The sequence below is a fragment of the Poecilia latipinna genome, unplaced genomic scaffold (genome assembly GCF_001443285.1).
Source record: "Poecilia latipinna isolate Pla-1442-1.1 unplaced genomic scaffold, P_latipinna-1.0 Scaffold2258, whole genome shotgun sequence".
Taxonomy (NCBI): Eukaryota; Metazoa; Chordata; class Actinopteri; order Cyprinodontiformes; family Poeciliidae; genus Poecilia; species Poecilia latipinna.
In genome coordinates, this window is record NW_015114874.1 from 4,925 (window position 1) to 12,111 (window position 7,187).

A 7,187-nucleotide genomic window follows, 5' to 3' on the forward strand; every position below is an offset into this window, starting at 1 on the left:
TTTTTATATCATGCAAAGATAAAGAGCCATTTTTGATCGATTTTTTTATTGATTGCGGAAAATAATCAAACAAAAATCAAAAGCCTGACCCTATTTAAAAAGTATCTCGTAAATCAGTCTTTGCTATCACTCTGGAGGAATTGAATTAATTCCAAATCAAGGTCCCAGTACGTCATATTCATTGGATTTAAGGCTGAACTTTCTCTAGGCCACTGCAAAATATCTATTCTTCAGAATCATCTCAATATGATGAGCTTCTTCTGAAATGTTAGTTTTAACCCAATTGCATCGACACACACACACACCTCCACAGAACATCTTCTCAGAAACCTCGGGGCTTACGATACATTTTGGCTAACAGGGAGGAAGGGGTTCAAAAGTCTCCTGCGTTCATGAGCCTTTGGAACCGTCTCATGGATGCATGTAGAGCATACAGTGCTTTAGATGTTGTTTTAGGCTCTTTTGTGACAGATGTGCCATCAGTGAAGCAAATTTTACCAGGACAGCCGTTCCAAAGAACGCTCACCCGTGGGCATGTTGAGTTTTGATGTGCAGAAATATGATGGATTGCTTTTTCAGATCTTTTAGTCTTCTTTATGTTCTGTTTGAGTGATTCTTTGATTTTATGGGTCTGACAAGAACCAAGATTGGGTGTGTGTGATACTAAAAGTGAATCTGGCTTTTTAAAAAATGTTTTTAATCACAGTTAACAGGCTGTTTTTTATTATTGTATTAGTAGTAAACTTCACTCAGACAGGGACAATGTACAGCTCAAACATAATGCCACTTTTGTAGTCATACGAAACAGTTCAGCCACATTCACAAATCCTCAGACATCCGTACACTAATACACAGATAGGTTGGCAACTCAACAGTAATTGCCTTGGGGCCAATGGACATATTGTAGGAGGAAGATGGAATCAAACCCATAACTACTCTTCCCACAGCCCTCCCCGTAAGTTAATGATTTAACAAGGGGCAAATTACCCTTTTCCATAGAGCCAGGTTATTTGCTGTAGTGACCCCTATTCATGAAAGGTTTAATGATGTGACTTGACAAGGGTCTCTTCATCCACCTGTGTAACTGGCTCATTTTGTCACACCAGTTTCATGGACAGGCTGGAAACAGAAACATTGCACCCTTCAAATCACCTCAACAACCTGAAAATAGCAATCCAGCTCTCGAAAGTGTGCGCATCAATCATGAAACAAGCATGAAAAGTCTCGCTGAGGCCATGGGTTTATGAACTGCAGCTGCTTACCTCACAACAAACCCCTCTCGAAAACCCCAGCTCCAGCTCTCATCCCTCTGTTACTTCTCAAATTCACCTCACTGCTTCAGCAGATCTCTGCTTCCTTTCCACGCTGTCTTATGCATTATTCACAAGCGTGTTCGCAGGCTTTCTCCCCGTCTTGTGCTTGATCAATAAAACATACCTGCCCACTTGCTCCCTCACCTCGCCATCCTAGGATCGCTCCCAGACCCAAACCTGGGAGCCCTTTCCGGACAGATAAAGCGGCATGGATGGGTAGCCTTTTCAAACTAGGAGAAATGGCTTTAATCCAGGTCGTCACTTGTCAGCGTGAGCTGCGTTTCTAATTTGGAGAGACAGGGAGTCCCTACGATTCCCACTTGGTTTGGGCTGTTTTACTGAAAAAACATCCAAAAAAAATGTTGAAAACTTCTAAAAAACATGCTATTTGTGCTGATGTGACCCGATATGAAGTGGAAACACAGTACAGAATATTAAATCGGCCAGCAGAGCTCTAACAATGTCAGGTTTGGTAAATGTTGTAGAAAAGAGAGAAAAAACTGAGCCTTTTAGAAGATTTTATACAAATCCGAAAGGCATTTCATCAAATTTAACAGACTTGACTAAATTAAGCGACATATTCTTTCACCTTCACTGTCAATTCCAAGCGGTTAATTTGCCATTTGCATTCATATTATGATCTTCGTTCATAGAAGAAAGTTAAATCTGACAGAGCTGATCATTTTTTGAACTTTATATGATGGTAATGAAATCCCCCTGGGGTATATTGTAGCTAAATGGAAATGGCCATCTATCACCAGGGAGGCTGACATTTCGGACTCCTTCCCTCAGAATGAGAGAAGAAAATCTCCGTTCAGCATCCATTTGTTGTAATGGGAGGCTTGACTATGACCAATCAATAACGCTGCTTCATGTTGGTGGGGAGGCCATAGCTTGCTGCTAAAAATCCCCTCTATTGTTGTGTTTGGAAAATGGCTGCAGGTTCCTGAAGATTAGGATCTGACTGTGCGGTTCATTCACCTTAATTCAGGAGGATCCATAAAAGTAGGATAATAATGACAGATTAATTTGTAACAACCCACTTGAGCTGAATGAACAGAAACTTGACTGAATCACTTTTGAGGCTGTTATACAAGTTCAGATGAGTCAGGCTGCTCCCACATGGATCTCTGGGAAGTTCAGCCTCTGCTAGCAAATTATTTATCAGTCGATCACAATTAATTACCCATAACTTTCTTCTAAGCTGTAAATGATAAAAGTCATGGTTTCATGTGAAATAGTCTCTCACACAGCTAAACAGTGCTTCCTTGGTGTGTCATGTTTTTAGAGCAATTCTATCAGTTTCTTATTCTTTCTTTTCTTATGTAAAGCAAACATCTTGGCTGGAAAAGCACTGCTGGAACTGATAAGCTTAAAAAATGACTGCTCACCATTTAAAAGTGACAGTTCATCTTTTAGAATTGTGCTAAATCTTTCACGGCTCGCTGTGATTGAGGCTAAATGTTTCCTTTTCACCTGTGGTTTTTATGTTTTTATACTCAACAGTTTTGGTATAAAAAAGTTCAGTCCTTAAGATGTAGGCGGTTAATGGTGACTCTATGATATGCTGGATATAAAACTCAATAAAGATAAAAATTTTATCTCCAGCAATAAATATTATAATGCAGTGGTGAACCATCCCAGCCTTCAAAGTACTCAGAAAAAGCCTTGAGTAGATGGAGAAATAAAGAAATAAAAATAAAAAAAATCACAAAATAATTAGAGTACTTTTGGGTTAGGAAGAACATGACAACATCCACAATTTCCAGCACTTCTGGTAAACACAGTGCACAAAAGGCTTAAAATAATTGGCAGTTTGGTGACCGCAAGATGAAACTCTTTCCTGCAATTTTGTAAGAGTAAGCTTTAGAAATTTCTGCTCTCTGCTGTAGCTCTGGTGGTAAGATAAACGTAAATTCTCCTCCAGCCTTGTTTGATACAATCCTAATCCTTTTAAACGTTTAGATTATTTCTTTTAATGACTGTAAGCAAAAGTGTAGGAAAGAAGATATTTTGTTGCCATTTTATGGCTCATAAAAAACAGCTCGTATCTACTGCACTTGAATGTCATAGTCTCTCATTTTACCCATTTGGAAGGGTTGCTAAGAGAAGGACTGCACAACATGACGCTCCAAGTTCTGGAAGAATTAGAAACATTCTTTGCATTTCAATTCCACGCTCATGTTCAGATGCAGAGGTTTTGTTTTCCTCACTTTCTTTCTTAAAGGAAAATTGTGATCACTGGTGTTAGCTCAAGTTTAAAATAAAGTACAGGAGTTTTGCACTTGTCAAAGTAAATTACATCACATCCTTTGATAAATGCCGCTCAGGGCAGTTCCTACACAAACCTCCAACTGGAAATGATGAGGACTGATGTGGTGGACAGAGAACTTGGCCTCATAGTATGATGGACAGGAAAGAGAATCCTGAACACGTTGGTTTCCATCTTGGATAGCACAGTTACTGGATCCAGTGGTGAATTTAGGGACAGAGTTTTGTTCAAGTCCTGTTTAACAGAATGAAAACTGTTCACTCTTCTTTGAACATTATGAAAATGTGAAGATGACTCTTAAAATTGCAATATTTCAAGCAAGAATGACTTTACTTCTCCAGTTTGTAATTTTCAGTCTAAATAGACATCTGCCTATTTTTCAGTTGTATGCACTGTTTGCATTTCTTTAATAGCTTTATTTTTCCATCTTGCAGAGAATTGACCTTCAACCTGAACACAGACAATACTGTCTGCTTTTCAATTCACAAATAGCATCTGATTCTCTGATTGTTCTGTATGCAAATAGGCTCAGCTGTGTGATATTTTAAGTTTGTTGATCTATATTAAGTTTTTGAGTGCTTCTATGCTGACCTTGAATGTTTGAATAGCCATCCAAGAGCTCTGACAAGCAGAAGGATAAACTAAAAACATTGTTTTCAAAGTCCCAACAACCATTCTCATTTGTTTGCAAAGAAATTCATGCTTAAAATTAGAGTCAATTCAAACATATATAAATGCAAATAAGAACAGATTTGATGGGAAAAGATCCAAGCAGAAAAGTTTTGTTAAATTTAAATGGAAACACTTCTGAAGCCACCGTCCCGATATTTTGCTGAAATAGCAAAAATCCTTTATAAGATAAGGTGATAAACAGGTTTCCTAATATTTATTCTGTTTTCCTGCATTTTATGATGAACTGAATTTGCTTCCTGGCCCAGTTTCACTTTTGAGTGACCGTGCATGAAGGAAAGTCAGACTTGGCAGCTACTGATGCAGGTGGCCATCCATCAAACGCTGACTGCTTTTGTTTAAATATCCACCAAGCAACTGACACGGCAAATTGCAGTTCAATTTGTAAGCAGTGGAAAATATCTTCTAAATGAATTAAAATTAGGTTTTTCAAGGCAAAAGGCAGAAAACACCAAATGACAGAATGCTGACCACACTAATAGTCCTCTAATTGTTTTTCCACTGTGTGGTCCTGAAACAACCTTTAGTTCAAAAACTTCAGACACATTAACTCTCACTTTTTATGCTCAGGTGTGATGTCAACAGCAATAATTGTCTTGTTGGTGAGCTCAACAGGGCGCAGTGGCCTGCTGAAAGCAGAAGAGACTTTGCTTCATTAGAAATCCCCTTAAAGTGTCAATGGAAGCTCTCCTAATTGGTTTTCCAGGGGACACTGTGTAACAGTAATAAGAGCTGAAGTTATTAGGCAGATCACAGCAGGACTGTTAATTTTTTTTGTTGCTTCTCCCGTAGTGACACTGAGGATTTGTGAGTTAAAATTCTAATTATAGTTGTCAATTATTACAATTTGTAAATATCAATCTTGCTTTTCCTGTAAAACTCTGGTTATTGAATTGTAGAGAGGAAATTATTTTTGCTGTATCAGTGGTTTAATTTGAAAATTTGTTAAATATTATTTTACAGAAACGGCTTTGGTTATTATCTTGAATTACTTATTACATGTTTTCACAGAAAAACATTAAAAGCCTGATTTTTCTTTCTTTAGAACAATAGATGCCCTCTGTGCACTCACATAACAAATATCCCTTTAAAACCAAATCTTTCTAGACAAAAATAAGAATAAACCATATATTTTTTCACTTTATGGAAAGTTAAAAACTGTGTTGTCACTTTTGTAGTGCCTTGCAAAATTAAACATGAACTTTTGTCACATTTATGCAGCAGCTTTCCTGTTACAACCAACCACTCAAAGTGCTTTACACCCTATCAAATTTACAAATGACTTCACTTTCATACACTGATACACAAAATGGTAGGCAATTTGGGGTTAAGTGCTCCCAAGAGGAAGCTGGGATCAAATATGAAACATTCAAGTTTTCAAGTTTTTCCTCAGTTTCTCAGTTGGATTTATGTCTGGACTGATTGGACTATTCTAGGACGTAAATAGTCCTCCTTCGTTGTAAGGATGTTGTTTGTACACTAGTATTCTCCTTGAATCCTTCTCAACAGGCTGTATCAGATCCACACATTTTATTTTCATCATCTGTTTCCTTGCACATAACATTCATTCTCTGATTTTTGCTGACAACAGCAATAATTGTCTTGTTGGTGATGATGTTTATTTAATCAACCGCATATAACCGAACATAAAATCCACTTTTACCAGTCACTCCGTGTTGATCCACCAGCTGCACTGGAAATGTAAACTTCTGGTAACCTTACTCTATGACCTGAGCAGAGACAGCACTGAATGATTCAAACTTCCTCCCATCAGTCAGCAGGACAAAGAATGATCTGCAGGTTGATGTTAGGTAAGAGACCAGTGTGACCTCTTATCTAATATTCATGCAGTTGTGCGCCTGCAGGCTGCTTGACAAATCCACATGCGCAATTTTGGTGCACTGTTGAATTTTTTAAACATCCTTAAATGAGAAGGGGTCATGGCTTTTGTCACAACAAATTCATCACTGTAGCGACAGTGGCATCAGAAAGATGCACACTGAAATATTGTATTTAGTCCGCTAGTGGACTGGTTGTGCACTGTACATACAAAAATAGATCCTGGACGGTGAATTATTTATTTCTTTTAGCTCAACGATTTATTACTTAAAGGAAAAGTCCTTTGGAAGCACCTCATTAAAGTTAGATGAGGACAGAACATGCCCTCCTACAAGTTATATTTAGTCAATAAACTTTTATTAAAGGGTGTTTATAATTAAAAGTTTCCTATCAGTGTCTGACTAAATGAAAACTAAACTATTTAACAGAAAAAAAAAAATAACTGTTGCGAAATTGCATGAAAAAAAAAAGATGTTGTGAACCTGTGGAAATCTATGAAGACTCGGCCTGTCCTCTATGTTTAGAGGACGGGCCGAGTCTCTCCCCGTCCTCTATGTCTTGAGGACGTCTCTCCCCGTCCTCTATGTCTGGAGGACGGGACGAGTCTCTCCCCGTCCTCTATGTCTGGTGGACAGGCCGAGTCTCTCCCCGTCCTCTATGTCTGGAGGACAGGCCGAGTCTCTCCCCGTCCTCTATGTCTGGAGGACCGGTCGAGTCTCTCCCCGTCCTCTATGTCTAGTCACACTCACTATACAGTCAGCTAGTGAGTGTTAGAGCCACTGTCCAGGCTCTAACACTCTAAATACTGAGGATGATTAAAAATTATATTCAAACCTTGATAACTAATAAAATTAGCCACAGACAAATAGGATTTAAAAGTAAATGCTATGCGTACTGGAAAGACTTTAGAATACTTGAGATCTCAACCATTTTTTTGTAAATAAGTGTCTGTGTCTGTTAGACTCAAAATATGTGCTAAAGTAATATATATTTAGATTGGTTTTCTCTACACCTGGTGCAAATTATAGTAATTAATTTCATTTTTCTAAAAAAAAAAATTACGCATATGATAT

The 7,187-nt window shown here is 38.0% G+C and overlaps 1 protein-coding gene across 1 annotated transcript in view; it reads right to left on the reverse strand.

The window, feature by feature from the left end:
* Window positions 1–286: 286 nt before the first annotated feature.
* Window positions 287–7,187, reverse strand: part of ddb1 (damage-specific DNA binding protein 1) — a 67,156-nt gene continuing 60,255 nt past the window's right edge. Inside the window, exon 29 of the transcript XR_001422283.1 lies at window positions 287–305. The gene's annotated coding sequence lies outside the window, so the exon portion shown is untranslated. The remainder of the gene's footprint in view (window positions 306–7,187) is intronic.